Consider the following 22,119-nt stretch of genomic DNA (forward strand, 5'->3'; position numbering starts at 1 on the left):
CGCCGAGTGAAGGAGCTTCCCGGCCACCCTCCTGCCCGTCCTCCCACCCGCTAAGTGAAGGAGCTGCCCGCCCTCCCACCCGCTAAGTGAAGGAGCTGCCTGCCTGCCCTCCCACCCGCTAAGTGACTGAAGGAGCTGCCTGACGCCGCACCCCACACCTGAGCAGGGGCTGTCGAGCAAGGGCTGTCCCTGGAGAGAGTCCAGGTGAGCAGAATGTGTCTTCATTGTCCCTGTATTGGCAGCATTGTCCCTGAATTGGCAGCATTGTCCCCGTATTGCCAGCATTGTGCCCGTATTGCCAGCATTGTGCCCGTATTGCCAGCATTGTCCCCGTATTGCCAGCATTGTCATTGTATTGCCAGCATTGTCCCCGTATTGCCAGCATTGTGCCCGTATTGGCAGCATTGTCCCCGTATTGGCAGCATTGTCCCCGTATTGGCAGCATTGTCCCTGTATTGGCAGCATTGTCCCTGTATTGCCAGCATTGTGCCCGTATTGCCAGCATTGTCATTGCATTGCCAGCATTGTGCCCGTATTGGCAGCATTGTGCCCGTATTGGCAGCATTGTCCCCGTATTGGCAGCATTGTCCCCGTATTGGCAGCATTGTCCCTGTATTGGCAGCATTGTCCCTGTATTGCCAGCATTGTGCCCGTATTGCCAGCATTGTCATTGCATTGCCAGCATTGTGCCCGTATTGCCAGCATTGTGCCCGTATTGCCAGCATTGTCATTGTATAGCGGCAAAATGGGGGTGTGGCCTCGCGGGAGAGCAGTGATTATAGGCCACGCCCCCAAATTAGGCCACACCCTCCCGAAAATTTCGGCGCGCAGCAGCATCACTAGGGGGGGGGGGGGGGGGGCACCAAAAGACTGCCTTGCCCCGGGCGCCGGAAACCCTAGTTTTGGCCCTGGCCAGGGCGACAGTGATACGGCTGCTCAATGCTATGCCCCTACACACATAACGATGTAGTGCCATTTTCTAAGCGATCTAGTGTGATTGCTTAGGTGCCCGTAAATCACTGTGTAGGCTTCATAAGTTTGCTCCACATCAAAAGCGCCATGGTAAAAAAGAAAAAAGAACATTTGTTATGGTATGTGTAAGCTATCGAAAAGGAATACATTGATTGCGTTCATTTTCTGCAACACTGGTATCTTAAGGGAACTATGATTGCAGGCTGCAGCCACACAATCACAGCAATCCTTTTAAGTGTGCTAAAGGTGGCACATCAGCCTTGACATCATGTCTCCTCTATTCAAGTCACACGCCACAAGGAGTGAAGGAGGGATGTGAAAGGAGGAGATACAGGGAAGTGACAGACATCAGCCTGGAGCAAGAGGCAGGCAGCTTTGGAAGCGGTCATGTGACAGCAGGGATCACGTGCTCTGGGAGATGGAGGAGGGGGCACAGCAGAGAGATAGGCCCTGCATAGAAGAGACAAGACAGGCAGCGGAGACGTGGGAGCTGGGTCTGCACAGAGGTGAGCTGCTGTCATGTATGTGTATGTGTTTTGCTGTATGAAATCTTCATCACTGTGTCCTGTAACCCGCCTTGTTTGTTTCGGTTATTCTTGTTGCCTGGAGCTGTGTGTTTTTGTATGCAGTAGTAATCTGCTGCCAGTGGTGTCTAGCCATGCATTTGTGTGTGCGTGTAGTGATGCAGCTATGTGTGGTATTCCTCCTGCCACTGCTTTGTGCTGTTCCTGTAATGCAGCTTTGCAGGCATGATAGGTGAACTTGTTTCCCTTGAAGCAGTACAGGCTATTGCTGTATAGCAATGAGCAAGCAGTCCCTTGCAGTGTACATTTCTCATATTGCTGTATGAGGAGCATCCATATACATTTTTCACTTATTGCAGACAGATATATTTTGGCTAAGGTAGCACTGCTGATCACTGCTATACATACCATTTATGTGTAAGGTCTATTTTTGGAGATCTGTGGTGGGAGCCCTTGGAAGATAACAGGGATTACAATATGTGATGCTGTCATGATAGAGGGCTTCTTTTACCTCTAATGCCCTAGTGTGGAACAGGTTACAGAAAACTGTCTGTCACATTCCCTGTGTCAGACAAACATTCATTCTCCTGTATATACTGTGGAAAGGATGGCTAGGCTTTATGCTATAGTGTGTTTAGGCTTTTTGCATTGCTTGTTTTAAATAAAAAATTTGTGGTAGATGCTGCAATTTGTGCCCTACCTATTGTCCATGTCCATTTATAGCAAAATTATCAGTATTATGTAGGTCACCTATTATGTGTTTTAAATTCAGACACATTACAGTCACTTAGTATTCTTACAAGTACTATTGTTACTACTGCTATATTATATTATTACAATATCATTTTCCTTAATATTAATTGAAAATAAGTTTTATTTTTAAATATTACAATATGGTGTTTTAGTTGTGGTACATGTGAGTTTATTTTTTTTTAAATACCCTATAACAAAATATGGAAAACTATTTGATATTTATTATTATAGAAAATAAATAAAATTGTTACTATTCAAATTTTTTTTCAAAACTGCTTTACGTAATACGTTCATTCTCAACTTCGATTGTAGTTGGGATCTGCCTATTTGTTAATGTTTTTATTATTCTCTGCCACCGTATGAAATACCTTGTTGCTGTTATCTATTGTAATTTAAATCCCTAACATGAAAAAATGGATTTCTACACACAGATCCTATACCCACCAGCTATACTGCTTTGTTAATTCCTTTTTTGTTTGTTTTATTTTTAAGTAACCTACAACGTAGGTTTAAAACAGTTTGCAGAAGGCTACGTTTAATGGTGTGTACACACGGTGAAGATATGTCGTGCTATGCTAGTCCCGATACGATCAGATCGTGTCGGGACTCGATTAGCACGGCATGCATGCAGTGGCACAATTTTGACTATATAGCGCAGATCTGCACTATATAGTCAATGCAGCCAAGACTTTGTCTTGCGATACGTGAACATGCATCGGGATCGCAAGGGTTAAAAACCCTTGCAATCTGCATGCGATGCCGACACAATGTTGACTATATCGCCAACATCCGAAGGCATATCTTACCGTGTGTTCACACTATAAGGTAGAAGCGTTGTTTTGTTTAGATGGTTACTAATAACAATAGCAGGTGTTACATTTGCAGTATCATTTCTATTTGCTTAAAATTGTATTTACAGTGTGTTAATTTCAGTAATGTCCTGAAAAATCCAGAATTATGTCATCCTTTGTTTCTGCATCTTAATTGTTGGACTGGAAATGGCATGTACAGTGCAAAACATAGTAAATCTATAACCGCAATGTGTGTCAGTGTGTCTTCTTTGTTGGTGGAGTGTGGGCCAACTGTGTTTTTATATGGTGGGTGTTTGTTTTTTTACATCTTTTTCATATTCCTGAATTGTGCCTGCTTCATCACATTGCGTATTTTTATACAAATACAATACAATTATTTTTATTTTTGGGGTGTCTTCAATTATTTCAGCAGGTTTACTTTTAAGCCTCAGAAACCTTCTCCCCTCCTTTGTTCTGCTTATATGTAAACTTTGATGTCTTCTGTTGAATGCAAGTCTTGTATGGTGTGTGTGTGATATAGGAGATGACATCACCTCCTACCTTCTGTTTTTGAAGTAACAATCCATGGGAAGGGTGGTATGAATTGCAGGGCAAGGAGACAACAACTGAGTAAAGGGTAATTTGGAGGTGTCTTAATTATTTCTCCAAACTGTACTTCTCTAGATATTCCAGGAAGTACATTTTTTTCCCAGCAGTATAAAATAACAGTGTAAACAGTATAAAATAAGAGCTACGTTTTCTATTATTTATTTTTATTGGGATGCTTCACTTTTGTTGCACGTATCTATCACACAAATGTCTAGATTTGAATTCTTGCAGCTTAATTTTTTTTTTTATATTCATTAGAATACTTTGTCAAATGTATATGTATCTGTAAACATTGAAATCAATGAGATCTCATTTAGTTAGGGTTCAAATTATTGTTGCTATTTATTATTTGTTTTTTTGTTGTTGTAGTATTAAAGCCAGCCATGCATAATAAGTGTCTTTTACTAACCATATGTAAAAACTTTTTATTTTGTATATTATCTGCTTCAACCTTTTGAACTATTTTCCCCTCTCATTTGTATCTTTATTCCGGACATCTTCAATTTTCTTCTCCGCTTTCCACCTCCCTTCACTGACTACACATTTCTTAAACCGTTAAGTTCAGGGGTCGCTGTGCTAAGCTGCAGTACAGTAAAACGGGGGTGTGACTCCCGTACAGTATAAAACAGAAGTAAAATGGAAGGGTAAGTGACAACGTTTTACATTTTAAATATGTAAAAAAAAAAAAATTAAAATAGGTGACTGTAAGCTCAGTTTTTTTTTTTTTTATATAATGGTTTAATCACCCACAGGTCATTAGACCTGTTAGAAGCGAGTGTCCGTTCCTGTTGGTGCCTCGTGGATGTAGCAGTCCCCTGGGAGCAATAATGGTATGCTTTCCTGTGGCTTTACAGAGAAGGCAACCTCCTGTGCTTTTTGTAGCCTGCAATGTTATTGATGGGTGCACTCCGCTAGGGGGTATGTATAAGTCTCCTCCCGAGTCGTCACCCGGGGAACAATTCCTTGAATGGGGAGGCTGGTCCAGACACTTTGGTGGTGATAAGTCTCTAAGCTGAATGGGTCAATAGAGATGGTCACCTGTGTGAAATCTCTCATGTATTTCCCACAGTTAGAGCATGAAACTGGCTTCCACACAGGTGAGCCAATGGAGAGTTGACATAGAATGATTTTCTGATGATGCACCAGTGGTGACCAAATTGTAACAGTTTGGTAATATTACCTAGCAACCCTGTAGCAGCCAGTGTGCGGTGATTGGCTGGGCAATTGAGAAAACAGGAGAACACTCAGGATTGGCTGTGAACAAACAGGTTACTGGAATGGACATGACTGCTTCCAGGATGGCGGGAAACTCCTCCTCCCCCTCCACCATACTTCTCCTGGCATCCGCCAAATCCAGACTCGCCCATCTGACTGCCAAACAGAGAAGTGTGATTCGTCACTCCAAAGAACATGTTTCCACTGCTTTACAGCTCTCCATCTGACGCTTGGCGTTTACACTTGGTTATGTGCGGCTTGCCTGCTGCTCGGCTATGGAAATCTATTCCATTTAGCTCCCGCCAAACAGATTTTGTGCTTACATTAATGCCAGTGGATTTTCAGAACTATGGAATCAGCAGAGAGTTGATGATTTCACCGTACCATGCTCCTTATCAGTTGCTGACCCCACTCTGTTATTTTATGTAGTCTTCCACTTTGTAGCTGAGTTGATGCTGTTCCTAAATTTTTTTTTCATTCTCATTTGAAACCTCAACTCAATAATTTAACAGGTGTGGCCAAATACTTTATTCCATACTGTATCTTATGCTCACCATCTTGTCTAATTTCACTACACCCTCCCTAAATCTACATTCTGCCAATGACCATCGCCTAGACTAGTGATGGCTCACCTCGACACTCCAGCTGTTGTTGAACTACACATCCCAGCATGTCGCCCTTCATCAGTTTTAGCATCGCCAAATAGCAAAACTGTAGCAGGGCATGCTGGCATGTGTAGTTCAACAGCTGGAGTGTCAAGGTTAGCCATCACTGTTCTAGACTCTCCTCTCATAATGCCTCCAAGACATATGCCATGTTGCCCCTCAGCAGTGGAATACATTTCCATGCCCCATCTGACTTTTTAACCGTTCTGCAAAGCTTGTAGATGATCCTAAACCTACCTCTTGATAAAAGAGTACAAGTTAATTTCAGTTACTGACCCAAGCTATTGCTGCCCACCTTTTCATAGTGTATGATTTGCTGCAACAAGTTTGCTCCAAGTTCTGCATCACAGGTTGCTTGTGAGCATTGTATGTCACCGCAGCTCTGAGGTGGGTCTTGGGCTGATTCCCAGGAACCCTCATGGGCTACTGGCATGAAAGCCATGCTTGAGTGTCTCATCACAGCTGGCAATTAATACTTTGCAGACACAGCAGGATTTAAAAGTGCTCCCGGCCAGGGTGGATATTCTAACACCCATACCAGGGGTGTCCCGTAAACGGGCACTTGAATCCATTGCACCTGACTCCGATATAGACGATGGTGATGGCGACGTGGATGAGGTTGTAGATTCTCAGGCGTCCCAAACTTGCATACAGGGCACTGAAAATTTGATCCTAGCTATTAGAGAGGTATTAGATTTACCTTTAGAAACACCTGCTGAAGGGGATCCCTTCTTTGTGTAACACATAAGGCAAGATATTGAACAGTCTGACTTAGAAGATGTGTTTAAAGCTGCCTGGAAAAATCCAGAAAAAGGCTTCCTTTTATCCAAGCATTTTAAGGCTTCCTTCCCTTTTGACCCTACGGGCAGGAAGGTGTGGGAGGAACCCCCTGCAGTGGATGCTTCGGTGTCCCGCCTTTCAAAAAAGGTTGTACTCCCAGTCCCAGGTACTTCGAAATTAAAAGACGCGGTCGATAGGAAACTAGATTGCACGGTAAAGGCTATGTATACAGCCAGTGGGGCGTCCCAATGCCCGGTGCTTGCTAGTTGCTGGATCGCTAAAGCTATCTTTACATGGGCAGGCCAGATACAAGAAGGCCTGTTGGGTGACAGGGATGTACCTACTGTGGCTGAAAAGCTACGTCACATCCAAGACACGGCTAAAATGATGTGTGAAGCACAGGAGGAGTTAGGAGCCATTAATGCCCATAACTCGGCCATGGCTGTGTCGGCCCGCTGGGCCCTGTGGCTGCTGCAATGGGTCGCTGACGCGGACTACAAATGCAGCGTAGAAAGCCTCCCCTTCTCCGGTGATAGGCTATTCGAGAGTGAGTTAGATGACTTAATTTCAAAAGCTAGAGAAAGAAATGGACAGACACCTGAGTGTCTGTGTGGGGCGCCTGTATGGGCGGTTAGGCCTGCAGCAATCAAATAAAGGGATTGTCAGTCCCTACAAATAACACAAGAACAAGAGGGGGGTAGATTGCGCAGAATTGATGACAGAACAAAAAATTGAATAAAAATAATAACAATATTAGTTTAATAAAACATACATTTATAAATATGGTGCAATTGCATAGGGAAAGGGTTAAAAATGTAAAAATAGGGATAATGGAAAAGCTGCGTCCATTTGCATTTGCAAATAAGGTGATTTATTCCAGCAATGGACGCAGCTTTTCCATTATCCCTATTTTTACATTTTTAACCCTTTCCCTATGCAATTGCACCATATTTATAAATGTATGTTTTATTAAACTAATATTGTTATTATTTTTATTCAATTTTTTGTTCTGTCATCAATTCTGCGCAATCTACCCCCCTCTTGTTCTTGTGTAATTTCAAAAGCTACAGCTGGTAAGTCCACCTTCCTCCCGTCCGCTTCCACTCCGGTGAGACGCCCCTTTACAGGGGGTACACCGCAGTCCTTTCGGACCTCAAAATTTAGGCCGAAGGCCAGAGGGGGCTCCAACGCCAATAGAGGCGTTCAGGGTAAGCCCAGAAAGGCAACGGCTTCTGCAACAAGAGACCGTAGCACAGGCGCAGCTGCGCCTAATCCTGCCACATGACTGGCTCTTCCCACCTTGGGATATTCTCGCGGTGGGGGCTCAGCTGAAGTATTTCAGCCACGTGTGGGATGCATCCTCCCTCGACCTTTGGGTCAGGGATATTTCACACGGTTACAAGCTGGAGTTCGAAAGACCACCCCCTCAAAGATATTTCAGGTCTGGACTCCCAGCATCAGCGGAGGATCACAGGCAGTACTGAAGTTGGTGCAGGTGATTATACCAGTGCCACCTTCAGAAAGGAACAAGGGTTACTTTTCAAACCTATTTGTGGTTCCAAAACCAGATGGGTCAGTTCGACCCATCTTAAACTTAAAGTCCCTGAGCCGCTATCTGAGGGTTTTCAAATTCCAAATGGAATCCCTGAGGGTGGTTATTGCAGGACTGGAAGAAGGAGAATATCTAGCGTCCAGCGACGTGAAGGACGCATACCTTCACATACCGGTGTGGGCTGCACACCTGGCATTCCTGAGATTTGCAATTCTGGACAAACAGTTCCAGTTCCAAGCCCTACCATTTGGACTCTCGACGGCCCCACAAGTCTTCACCAAAGTAATGGCGGTGATGATGTCCCTGTTAAGGACTCAGGGGATAAACATCCCATACTTGGATGACCTGCTACTAAAAGCGGAGTCCGTGTCGAACTTGGGGCCATGAGACGACGGACATCTTCTGTCGGGTCATGGATGGGTACTGAATATACCCAAGGCTTCACTGATACCATTCCAACGTCTCCAGTTCTTGGAGATGGTTTTGGACACAGTGGAAAGAAGGGTGTTTCTCCCATTGGAGAAAATTGCTGCACTACAACAGCTGCTACTGGAAGTGCTGTCTCTGGAAAGAGTCTCGGTCTACCAATGCATCAGGCTGATGGGGTCGATGGTGGCCTCATTCAAGGCTCTCCAATTTGGGAGATACCACTCGTGAGTATTCCAGTGGGACCTGTTAAGCAAGTGGTCCGACTCACACATCCACATGCACAGGTTGATTCGCTTGTCTGTAAAGGCAAGACAGTCACTGCAATGGTGGCTACATATGCCAAATCTTCTTGCGGGGAGATGTTTCGGGATCCAGGACTGGATCCTGCAAACTACAGATGCAAGGCTGGTTGGCGGTAACCCAGGGGATGCGGTTCCAAGGCCGATGGTCACCCCTGGAAGCACAGCTCCACATAAACAACTTGGAGTAGTATACTATGCTCTTCTGGAGGCTCGCTCCCTCCTGGAACATCAGGCGATACAAGTCCAGTCAGACAATGCAATGAGGGTTGCTTATATAAATTGCCAGGGAGGTACAAAGAGCAGAGCATGCATGCGAGAAGTCTTCAAGATTCTGGCTTGGACAGAGATGCATGCAGTTGCAATTTCTGCCATCTTCATCCCCGGGGTGGACAACTGGGAGGCGGACTTTCTCAGTTGTCACGTCCTTCACCCCGTGGAATGGGGTTTACAACCTCAGTTGTTCGGAAGCATCGTAGATCTGTGGGGGCTCCCACAGATAGATATGATGGCCTCAAAGACCAACCACATAGTGGAAAGGACAAGGGATCCACAAGCAGAGGCGATAGATGATCTGACTACGCAGTGGTCGTACGGACTGGTGTACCTGTTCCCTCCCCTTCTGGGGAGAGTGTTGCAGAGAATCAGACACCAAAGGGTGGAGGCAATCCTAATTGCACCGGATTGGCCCCGGAGAGTGTGGTATGCAAGTCTGCAAAGCATGTTGGTAGAAGAGCCGTGGAGACTGCCTCTCAGAAGAGATCTTCTGGTGCAAGGCCCCTTCATCTATCAGGACTTAGGGCGTCTTCGTTTAACGGCTTGGAGGTTGAGCGGAACATCTTAGCTCTAAAAGGATTTCATTCGTCGGTCATAAACACCATGACCCGGACCAGAAAGGCAGTGACGGCGTCACACTACCACAAGATATGTGTCTTGGTTTGAGCACATGGGTTTTCCGCCAGTGGACTTTAGAATGGACCGTTTTCTGCATTTCTTGCAGGTGGGCCTTGATAACGGACTCCGGCTGGGGTCTTTTAAAGGTTCAAGTGTCGGCCCTTTCTATAGTTTTCCAGAAAAAAGTTAGCAGACTTTTTTTTACAAGGAGTCTTGAGAATACAGCCTCCCATTTGTAGCCCCGACGGCACCTTGGGACTTAGATATAGTCCTGACGTATATTCAGTCATCCTGGTTTGAACCAGTGGACACCATTGACTTAATACCTCACCTGGAAGACAGTGATGCTACTGGCTTCGTCTAGAAGAGTTTCTGAGCTTAGTGCTCTCTCTTGTAAGAGTCCATACCTGATTTTCCATCAGGACAGGGTGGAACTTCAGACAAGACAGCAGTTCCTGACAAAAGTGGTCTCTGCGTTCCACATGAACCAGCCGATTTGTGGTGCCTTCTTGTTCGGGACATCAGGATATCCCTAAATCACTTGATGTGGTTAAGATCTTGAAGGTCTTTGTCAAGAGAACGTGCATAAGCACATCTACTAGACTTTTGTATTGAAGTCCAAAACTTTGTGGAATAAATTATTTACAAGAAATAAAGAGAAATATTTATTTTTTAACTAATTTATAGCAGCGCTCTCCTGTTTCTCTTCATGGAGGGCCTTGAATTCTTCAGAACTGTTGAGGTTGCAGAAATTTTCTAAGCTCTATTTAACCTTATGTTAAAATAATGACATTAACAGATGTGTTTGGTTGAATGGTGTAGTTCTAAAGTGGTCAGTTGGACTTCAGTGTAAAGACTATTAGTTTACAGCAAGCGTCGTACTAGAGACGGTGTCTGTTCAAATCGATGCCTCCTCTCCCGCCCCTGATAACGCGTGCCCGCTCCCTCCTGCCCCCATCTGTTGTCAGTGACCCAACTTATTTGAGGTGTGAAAGGATGTAGTGTATTCTGTCTGTGTGTTTCTTATACACCTTTTTTACATTGCAGAGTCGGGTCACACCCAGAATTGTGAAGCTGGCTTGAGAGCCCTTTTACACTGGTGTCCCTATTCAGCATAATGCTGGGTGGGTGACATCACCAGTGGTGTGTCCTGAGCTTGGAGATGAGATCTCCTAGGCCAGATGTTTCATTGCTGTGAACTGGTCCTGGGTCGCATCAACCTGGGTTACCCGTTTATACTGAACCACAAGCTGGGGTTGAATACGTGTTCAACCCTGCTCACTACTAAGGTTGAGATGCCAGGTCATTTCAACTGGGTGCTTTTACACTGCACATTAGGCCTGATTCAGACCTGCCTGTTGGGCTGCAAGGCTTCGGAGCCCAGCGAGCAGGTAAACGAGTTTGCAGCCATACACACAGGGAAAGTCACTTGCCATCAAATTATTTTCCCCTTGCTCGCTGTGCTGAGTAAAGGCCCATACACACTCGAAGATTTTCATTTCAAAAGACTTTGCCAAAATCTTTAAAAAATAAATTTGTCACCAAAATAGTGCGTACACACTGAGCTATTTTCCCAAAGAGCGAGAGATTTTCAGGAGGCGAAAGACTTTGCTGAAAATCTTTCATATAAAAGGCTATTTACATAATGAACTGGGTTTGTATTCCAAGGGTGGGAGCAGCGGCCATTTTATTCAGTGCATTTCAGTGCGCTGATGATTTTGAAAACACTTGCCGGACGCTGATTGCCAACCAAATCAGCGTCCGGCAAGTCGACCAAATGACTGCCGCCCCGGGCGCCGAAAAACCTAGTTTCGGCCCTGTATATAGTGACACTCCCCCAGGCTTTAGTTCAACCCCTTATTTACATTTTGAATTCTTTTTTTATTCCCCTGAAGTTTCTGTGAGAGATTTGAAATCTCTCATGCTGAATCTGCCATTATGAATCTCTGGCACAAATCTGTGTGTGTGTGGCTCATTATCTGAAAAATTCCGTTTTAGGGAAATCTCTCGTGCTGAATCTCCCGTTATGAATCTCTGGCACAAATCTCTGCGTATGTAGGCCCCTTAACTGTTTGTTAACTAGTTATTACAGTATTACCTTTATATAACCTTGCAGATTAAGTTTTTATAGGCATATTGACAATGAAGTTCAATTTGAATAATTTGTGGGAGCATTATAGCCACAGAGTAGTTTTGAAGCTGTAGTTTTGCATAGAGTTGAATGCTTTAGTATTCTTTTTGGTTAAGGTTCGATTATTTTGCTACCAATTAGAAGATTTCAGCATGGGTTGCTTCGCTCCCCATTTTTAAAGGGCCGTACACACAGAGAGATTTGTGACAGAGATTCATAATGATATTATATTCAGCATGAGAGATTTCAAATCTCTCACAGAAAGTGTTTCGGCGACTTCAGGGGAATAAAAAAAGTCTTCAAATTGAAATAACGGGTTGGAATAGAGCCTGGTGGAGTGTCATCTTCTTTGTCTATAGTAGAAAAATAATTTAATAATGTAAAAAAAAAAAAAAATTACGTCCCCCCCCCCCCCCCCCCCCCCCCCCCCCACACACACACACACACACACACACACACACACACACACACACACACACACACACACACACACACACACACACACACACACACACGCGCGCATGACCAACCATCAGGCTTCACTAGCAGGGAGTGTAATGCCATAGCCAGGGGACACGCTTGATGGGGTCCCGTAGCCAAAGCATTACCCACTCTAACTAGTCAGTCCAGGACGGGAGTTTTTGGGGTGTTGGGTGCAGTGTTGATAGCTTGTTTAAACTCCCCCCCCCCCCCCCCCCCCAGGGCTTCTGCGGAGTCTTCTTCTGGGGCAGCGCCCTTTTAAACTCATTTGCATGGCCGCTGCTTCCCAGGGACCTCCCAGCGCTTGTTCTTCTGGAGCTCTTCTCTGCTCCTCCTCCGCCGTCTGACTGTCTGGAGCTGGCTACTATAGCCAGCTCAATGGGGCAGGGCAATGACACGGCAAGCCATGATTGGCTGGACGCGGCCATTTAAAAAAAAAAAATCCTCCGCTCCGATGGATGAGGGGGACCGGGACTGCCGCCGACTCCATTACCAGGGTGAGTTTATTGAGGGGGGGTGTTTTCGGAAGTACCGTGAGGGTGAGAGGGGGGGTCGTAACTGCCGCATGTGGGGGACTGGAATTGCCGCGAGTGTGTGTGAGGGGGCGGGGGGCGAGCAGCTACCGCGAGTGGGGGAGGGGGGTTCCATTAGGCATTCACATATCAGGTCTACATGGATGGTAAAGTATGTTGACCTATCCACCAGATACTGGATTCTTTATGGGGAACAACTAGTAATGTTTATATAAGCTACCTTTTTTACCTTCTATTTTGACTCCAATCTTTCAGCTTACTTATGCCTGGACAAAAGGGTGATAACTATGATAATAATGCTGAAATGTGAACCTTCACAAATCCCTTGTTAGATAAATATATAATGTGGCTCTATTCCCTTCAAATAAAATTGGTCCTTTTACTAGGGTAGTAACTTCAGTTGCAAATCTTTAATATCGGCATTGAAGCTGAGAGTCTTTCATCTGATATTTCCCAGAGCAATGTGTAATATACATAAAGATGTCCCTCCCTTGGATTCTGTGGATACACTCTGTACACCCAGTTAATTACTATAGTGTGAAACATACACTACTTTTAAGAGACACTGGCTGCATTTAAGTAAACTTTTTTCATTTTTAAAATTGATGTTATAAATGGTCTAAAACCTTATCTTTTGTCTCTTTCGACTCCTTCTGTTGAGGACACATGAGGTACATTTTTATAGATAGATAGATAAAGGCAAGGAAGGTGGCACTCAAAGTACTTTTCTGATTAAAGAAGTTCCCTACCGCAAAGTGGTTAACACTGATATGTGTATCGAGCCGTGGCTCGGCCTCAGGGTATGAGGACGTACCCTGGAATATATATTTGTTCCAGGAAGGAGGCGGCACTCCAATTTTAGAAAGAAAAAAATCGGTACTTATGTATTATCTGGGCTGCCGATTTTTTGATTGTATGCCTTAACTTAAGGCATACAATCAGATGCGATGCGATATCGCATCGCATACGACCATATCGCATGTGATGCGATGACCCGATTTTTCCATCGGATTCAATGATAAAATGGACTTAGTCCATTTCAACATGGAATTCAATGGGAAAAAGGGGTCCTTTTCATACCCCTACTATCCAAGTGGGCATGGAGTTGGATATAAACCTTTGGCGAGCGTAGCGAGCCACCGAGCCCGAAGCGTGGCGAGCGAACGGTATTCTGTGTCCCATCGCGGGGCTCGCCACGCTTCGGGCTCGGTGGCTCGCTACGCTCGCCACAGGTTTAAAGGACCCCTTTTCCCATTGAATTCCATGTTAAAATGGACTCAGTCCATTTTAACATTGAATCCTATGGAAAAATCGGGTCCATCGCATCGCATCGCATGCGATATGGTCGGATGCGATGGACCCGATTTCAAAATCGGCAGCCCAGTTAGTACATAAGTACCAAAAAATCTATTTTAGTAGTGAAATAATCCAGCATAATCACTTACAATACATGATTAGCAAAACATAGTATTTAATTGACATTTCAGGACTACTGTGGCCCTTTTCTCAAGGCTACCATGTAAGGATTAAAAGTACCATGTTTTTTGCTTGTACATTTATCCTTACGTGGTAGGAAACCATGATGATATCTGAAAACGTTAACTGTTGGTAGCTCTCGAGGACTGGATTAGGCTACCACTGCTCTATATACAGATGTAGCAGGCTTCATCCTTGGCCGGCGCCCACCAGATCCCTTTCACTGGTGAGCGCCGGCGATAGGGACTGGGGCACACGCGCGTCCCAGTAACTGGGCAGTGTCTCCCAGCCCATCTCCGCTTCAGGGAGACTGCCCAGTTCGGGGTGGCAAGGACCGGTGGCAGGCTCCGTTGCCATGGGCGCTCCCCTTGCAGTAGACGGACGCTGGCGGGGGCTGGTGATAGAATCGCCAGCCCCTGCAAGGATGTAGCAAAATGGACGGCATTGGAAAATAAAGAATCCAAGGGCATTAAACAACCCGTGGCCAAAACACTTCAAGAAATATGGACACTCATTGGCAAGTCTACGATGCAACATCAAAGATCATGTTCCCCGTCCACAAAGTGGTGGAGATCGTCAAAAAAGACTGTCACAATGTGAATCAAAATGGATTCATACTTCGAACACCTTAGCTCCGAAAGGAAGTTTCCGTGGAACATTTTCCTCTAAATTATTTCTTTGAATAATTATTTTGTCATAACTTTTATGAAATGCTGGTGTTCACTCCTAATAGATGTATCCACTATATATACTCCATATTAAGATTCTTTGTGTATTTACACCCAAATAATTCCCAACCTGAGCAGACCGCTTAGTTGAATATTAATAAGTATACATTATATCATCGTTTATAATTCTACATCATGTCCCCCCTTTTTTAAATTCTATTCATTATATATATTATCTTTCACTTAGTAACGTAGTTATGTGTGCATCCCTTTAATCACGTTTTTTGTAGTGCACCTTTTTTTTTCACTCATTCATTTTTTCACCTAGACCGATGAACAGAGACAGTGATGTATGAGCCAACACACCCACCAGGGGCGTATCAGTTGGAGGGAAGATACTGTTTTTGTTTGTTTGTCTTTTGACCTGCAATCTTAAGGCCCATACACACTGGGCGACTTTGAGCTGAAAGTCGCTCAAAACAGCAGGTTTGAGCGGCTTTCAGCTCAAAGCCGCCAAGTGTGTGTGTGTGGCCCGGCGATGAGTGCTGCTGCGCGCTCCCGCAACATCGCCAGGAAAGCCGTTCATCTGCTGGTTATACCAGCAGATGAGCGGCTTTCAGGGCGGCTTTGCATAGTGCCAAACAACACTTCTACTATATACAAAAGCACACTTCCAGCATCTGCACTTGGTAACAATTACATTACAAGTTTTCACTATATTTATTTATTAACAATTTCTTATATAGCGCACCATATTCCGTTGTGCATTACATAAGGAGACAGTGATACAACAAACAGGGTTTTTTCAGACAGTCAAAAGGTAGGAGGGCCCTGCTCTCAAGCTTACAATATATAGGGAAATAGGCATTGATACATAAGGATAGATACTGTCATCTTTATTGCATTAATTCCACCAGAATGCAAAGGTTCTTGGTGTGCTGTAAGATACAGTGACCCAGCAGTTTAACCAGGGGTTAGGAGGATGGAAAATGTGAAAAAGAAAGAGTGGATATGTGTGGACTGTACAGTGTGCATGTGATTAGATAGGAACGTTACATGAAGGTTAAGTGGCTGGTTCTGGAATTTTGATAAGCTTGCCTGAAGAGGTGAGTTTTCAGGGAACGCTTATAGGTTTGGAGTCAAGAGTAGAGTATTTTTGTGCTTGGGAGGGCATTCTAGTTTTCATTCTAGCACCCGCTATCTTTAAAAACCCATGCAGTTCCTCTTCCCTGCCTAGGGTGTCGCTGTCTGCTGTATAGCTTCTAGCACAGTGTGGTCTGTATATCAGCACTGATATGCAAACCAGACCTGTGCTAGAAACACCACAGCAGGCAGCGACACCCCTGGCAGGGAAGTGGAACTGCATGGGTTTTCAAAGATAGTGGGTCCTAGAATGAAAACTACATTCCACAGTGGGTGCAGCCCGAAGAAAGTCCTGCAATCGGGAATGGGAGCGAGTAATGAGTGTGCACAAGAGATGCAGATCTTGAGGCGCGTAGAGGTCGGGTTGGAAGATATTTTGAGAGATGTATGTTGGGTTAGTCTGGTTTATGGCTTTGTGTATAAGTAAAATAATTTTATTCTATGATCCCCATGGCAGCCATCACAATGGGTTAACCCCGCCTTCGTCTAGACTAGACAGGATGTTTTTTTCAGAGGACTGCCCACTTCGGGTATAACACCCCTCCTCTCATCCTCATGTGTGTCTTTTTTTTCCTGTCTCTGTTCTAGTGAGATAGGATAGTGTAGGTGATGTTTGTTTTGTTTGTTTTTTTTCCTACATGAGCTACCTAAAACCTGGGGTGGCTCCCCGTGGGGGAAGAAGGATACAGTGGAGTGTGGCCTGTAAAGATTCCTGCCACTGATATCAGGCATGGGAAGTATGGTCCTTTGGATTCCTGTCCCAAAAAACATGGTATGCATGGAGCATGCAGAAGTCATTATTACAGCATGGTGATCAGGGTGCCAGTCTGCTTGGCTGGTCCCAGGAGATGCGAGGTGATGGATGGCTTGCACGCTGCCTGCAGAGAAGCAGGTAGTAAAACGCTGACGCCTGGGACCGGAAGTGTGTCCCTGTCACGGAACTAATAGTAATAGTAATGTAGCGGAGTTCCTGGTGTGCGCATTAGCAGCACGGACGCAAATAGGAGTAAAGCAGGGATTTAAACTGCTGAAGACAGCAGAGATACTGGCAGTGGAGTGTTTGAGCTGCAAACGGAATACAGCAAAGTCCAGTATGGAGTGTGTGTCGTCCCCCCCCCCCCCCCCCATCAGCCGGAGAATGCCCTTACTACTAGGTAAGCTCAATTTTTATTTGGGCATTAGAATATTGTTTTTAAAGGTAGTTATTGATTAGGCTATAAATATTGTATTTTAGTGTGCCTTCCTCATCTAAGAAAGAGTACTAAGAAGAAGAATATTGCTGCTACTACATGTATGGCTTGTGATAAGAAGTTTACCAGTTCACAGAAGCAATCATTGTGTGAAGAATGTGTAGTAGTGAAGGATACACAGGATAAGTCTGTGCAGTCAGAAGTGCTTTCTAAATTGATGGATTGGATGAAGCAATCCTTTGTATCTAAGGAGGCATTCCTAGAGATGCAAGGGACTAAGAGATCTAGAACTCAGGCTGGGTTACTAGATGAAGGAGGAGATTCTTCTGAGGATATAGAAGAACCAGATGGAGGTTCAAGTAATGAGGAAGGTGAAATCAAAGATGAAAATAGAACCTTTAACATTGAAGTAGTAGATAGCATGTTAAAGAATATTTAAAAGCCATGAAATACAAAGAAACAGAGGTAGCTGAAGAAACCAATGTATTTTTTGAAGATCGAGAGAAAAAGGGAAGGTGTTTCCCGGTCCATAAAGTAAAGTAATGAAAGAATTAGTGTCCAAGGAATGGAGCAATATGGATAAAAGGCAAGGGAGATTACCTAGAATTGATAAGATGTATCCCTTTAAAGATGAAACATTCCTCAGTTGGTGTGAGATCCCTAAAGTAGATGCTGCAGTGGCAGAATTAACATCAACGACCATACCATTGGAAGATGGGGCAGCGCTCAAAGATCCGATGGATAGAAAATTGGAAAGTGCGCTAAAGAAGTTACATATATCCTTATCAGTATCGTTAAAATCTGGAGTAGCTTCAGCGGCAAGGGCTCTGAGGCTATGGAGTTCTGAATTACAGACTGATGTAGAGGATAGGGTATCCAAACAATATCTGTTGAGGAATATACAAATCATGCATAAAGCGATTGAATACATATGCGAGGCATCATTAGATACTTTCTCGTTCTCAGCCAGATCTATGGCAGCGGGAGTAACGGCAAGAAGGGCCTTATGGCTGAAAGTCTGGAGTTCCAATAGGTTAACTACCCTACCATTTGAAGGTTCGTTTCTATTTGGTCCAAAATTGGATGCGATGATTCAGATAATCTCCGGTGGCGAATCAGTAAGATTACCACGAGACAAGAGAATCTGATTTCCAATACCTTATTCTTCCAAGATGCAATACAGAGAAGCCAAGAGCTACCGACCTGGCCGTAATTACTACAGAAGAGGTAATACTGGAGTGTTGCGGCAGTCATTTCGTCAATCCTAATAGAAGAGGCACAAAACAATGACTATGCTGGGCAAGGGATGATTGAAGCACGCCTATCAGCGTTTTCAGACATTTGGGAGAATTCGGTAAAAGACAGATGGGTAACAAGAATTATAAGAGAGGGGTACAAAATAGAATTTCAAATATTTCTCAGAAGCAGATTTCTGGAATCAAGAGCCCCAAAGACACAAGAAAAGAGGCAAGCGATGATAGAAAAGATCCAACAACTGTTACAGTCAGGAGCAGTGGAACCAGTACCGGTATCTCATTACAAAACAGGGTTCTACTCAAACCTCTTCTTAGTGGAAAAGAGTACCGGGGGGTACAGAACAATACTCATCTTAAGAGATTTAAATTTATTGATAAAGACCAAGAAATTCCGGATGGAAACTATGACTTCAATAGTGACAGGAATAAAGAAAGAAGAATTTCTTGCTTCAATAGATCTGAAAGATGCGTACTATCACATCCCAATAGAGAGAGAACACAGAAGGTTTCTGAGATTTTCTATGTTGGGGATACATTACCAGTTCACGTGTCTATCATTTGGACTCAAAACTTCCCCAAGAGTATTTACAAAAGTACTAGTTACTCTAATTGCCCGACTGAGAGAAAAGAAAGTACAGATTTGGCCATATCTAGATGATTTATTGATGGCAGGGGATTCGGTGGAGGAAGTGCTAAAAAGTATAGAGTTAAACACGAATTACCTTTAGGCACATGGATGGTTACTGACGGCCTTATTTTGGTTCATTCTTTCTGACAAAATCCTTCTTAGATGGGCAAAACCATGTGCACTGCAGGTGGGGCAGGTGTTACTTGTTCAGAGAGAATTAGATTTGGGTGGGGTTTTACTTCAAAGTGAGATCTATATTGCAGTGTAAAAATAAAGCAGTCAGTATTTTCCCTGCACAGAAACAAAATTACTCACCCAAATCTAATTCTCTCTGCACATGTTACATCTGCCCCCCTGCAGTGCACATGGTTTTGTCCATCTAAGAAGGATTTTGTCAGAAAGAATGAACCAAAATAAGGCCCTGAATACGGAAAAGTCAGTTAATACCGAAGCAAAGAATTAAATTCCTAGGAGTAATAATAAACACTCAGAGATTTACAATTGCCCTGTCAACCAGAGAGGTGTCTAAATATACAGAAAACTGATACAGCAAGGAGAAAGGTTCAGATTGGAACTAGGAATCCGATTACTGGGTATGATGGCATCAACCATTCGGATAGTTCCTTGGGCCCAGTCACATATGAGGATATTACAATGGCACCTTTTACCGTTCATAAGAAAGAAAGTCAACAAAGAAATATCTATTTTTCTGGACATAAACACAAGAAGGTCCCTTCAGTGGTGGTCAAAAGGTCTTCAAAACAAAGAAACAAGCCTTGTGTTACCAAACAATGATTATTACAACAGATGCCAGCTGATCCGGTTGGGGAGCCCATATTGGAGAGGTAACCGTTCAAGGAAATTGGTCTCACAAAGAAAGTATGATGTCATCCAACATGAGGGAGATGGAGGCAGTATGGAGAACAATGATGGCACTCAAAGTGATATACATATCACACCTAAGAGTAATGTCAGACAACACTACGGTGGTTGATCACATAAACCACCAAGGCGGCACCAAAAGCAGAAAATTATTTTTCTGGTAATAAAAAAGATCTTGGTATGGGCAGAAGAAAATTTGCAATCAATAACAGCACTACATGGACTGGGAACACAGAACAGTATTGCAGATTATCTGAGCCGAAAAGAATTACTTCCAGGAGAGTGGGAACTAAATGCAGAGGTATTCAGTCAGATTGTAAAGAGATTTGGAACCCCAGATATAGACTTAATGGCAACCAGTACCAACAAGAAGGTGCCAATCTTCTCTCTCAAGCTCGCTGCCTAGGTGTTATCCTTGAACTTTCCTTTGTACCCCACATTCAATCTATCCCAATACAGACTCTCACCACTACAGTCCATCATTAATGCAGCTGTGAGGCTAATATTCCTAGCCAGACGTTAATCGTCTGCAAAGCTACTCTGTCATTGGTTACCTGTATTCAATACAAAATCCTTTTATTTACACACAACGCCATAAACCAAACGACACCAACCTGCATATCTTCTCTTATCTCAAAATCTCTTCCAACCCGACCACTACGCTTCTCCCAAGATCTGCGTCTCTCATCCACACTCATTACTCGTTCCCATTCCCGATTGCAGGACTTTCTTCGGGCTGCACCCACTCTGTGGAATGCCCTCCTAAGCGCAATAAGACTCTCCTCCATACCTATAAGCTTTCCCTGAAAACTCATCTCTTCAGGCAAGCTTATCAAATTCCAGAACCAGACATGGAACCTTGCATTCTGGTGGAATTGATGCAATAAAGAATACAGGGTACTTGTGTATTATAGCGGCGTCCCCGATTTCCATTGCGCAAAGTTTTAATCGCGTCGCATCGCATGCCAAGCACCCGATGGCATGCGATGCGACGCGATTTTTGGCCCCTATACGATGAAAGATTGTATAAGCACCATAAAGGGTGCTTTTAAGCACCGTAATGGGTGCTTACAATGTTAAATGCACCCCCACCACTATAAACGTGAACCCGAAGCGTGGCGAGCGCAGCGGTACACGTCCTCCAACCTTTTCATACCCCCACTATCCACGTTGGCGTGGAGTTGAGAATAGAAAGTGTGGCAAGCGCAGCGAGCCACCGAGCCCGAAGCGTGGCGAGGGGACGCGGATACCTTCACAGGTATCAGTGTCCCCTCGCGGGCTTCACAGGTATCCGCGTCCCCTCGCGGCGCTCGCCATGCTTCGGGCTCGGTGGCTCGCTGTGCTCGCCACACTTTCTATTCTCAACTCCACGCCGGCGTGGATAGTGGGGGTATGAAAAGGTCAGAGGACGCGTACCGCCGCCCCTCGCGGGCTTGCTGCGCTCACCACGCTTCGGGTTCACGTTTATAGTGGGGGTGCATTTAACATTGTAAGCACCCATTAGGGTGCTTATACAATGTTGCATCGCATCGCATTGTATGGCATTGTATGCCATATACAATGTCATACAATTTTAAAATTGTATGGCATTGTACAATATTGCGTCGCATCGCATACCATCGTATGCCTTATGGTATGCGATGCGATGGGCGCCGCCAAAATACACAAGTACCGAATACAGTATCTATCCTTATGTATCAATGCCTATTTCCCTATAGATTGTAAGCTTGCGAGCAGGGCCCTCTTACCTTTTTACTGTCTTTAAATACTTTGTTGTATCACTGTCTCCTTATGTAAAGCGCAACAGAATATACTGCGCTATATAAGAAAATGTTAATAAATTAGCTCCTCTGTAAGCAAGAGGCTTATTGGATATTTGCATTGTGAAAGCTATATGCGAAAGGCCTTAATGAGAATATGGAATTGAACAACATCTAGATGCTCTACTTAATTGAACTATTGGAGGTTATTATAGGGTCATAAGTCTGGCTTAGATAGGTTGAAGCGGATGAGCACCCATAATCAAGCTACTAGCCTGAGAGGTCGATAGACTGGTTGGGGTCAGTGGCAATTTCATGGGGGGTTGCTTTGGGTAAGAAAGATAGATGTTTATGCAAGTCATAGATAGATGGACCATATGGGGTCCACTCAGCAGTTCTATAGAGCTGTGAACTCTGTATTCTCTTTAGTAATAACCGTTTCACTAACATTCATATGAGATACTGAGGTCTCAATACATTGGGGAATAG

General features: G+C 44.2%; 1 protein-coding gene across 1 annotated transcript in view; it reads left to right on the forward strand.

Moving 5' to 3' along the window:
• The first annotated feature begins 1,325 nt into the window (after window positions 1-1,325).
• Window positions 1,326-22,119, forward strand: part of TULP4 (TUB like protein 4) — a 171,470-nt gene continuing 150,676 nt past the window's right edge. The window contains exon 1 of the mRNA XM_083176351.1: window positions 1,326-1,478. The gene's annotated coding sequence lies outside the window, so the exon portion shown is untranslated. The remainder of the gene's footprint in view (window positions 1,479-22,119) is intronic.

The sequence above is a fragment of the Crinia signifera genome, chromosome 3, assembly GCF_055691185.1.
Source record: "Crinia signifera chromosome 3, ASM5569118v1, whole genome shotgun sequence".
NCBI classification, from domain to species: domain Eukaryota; kingdom Metazoa; phylum Chordata; class Amphibia; order Anura; family Myobatrachidae; genus Crinia; species Crinia signifera.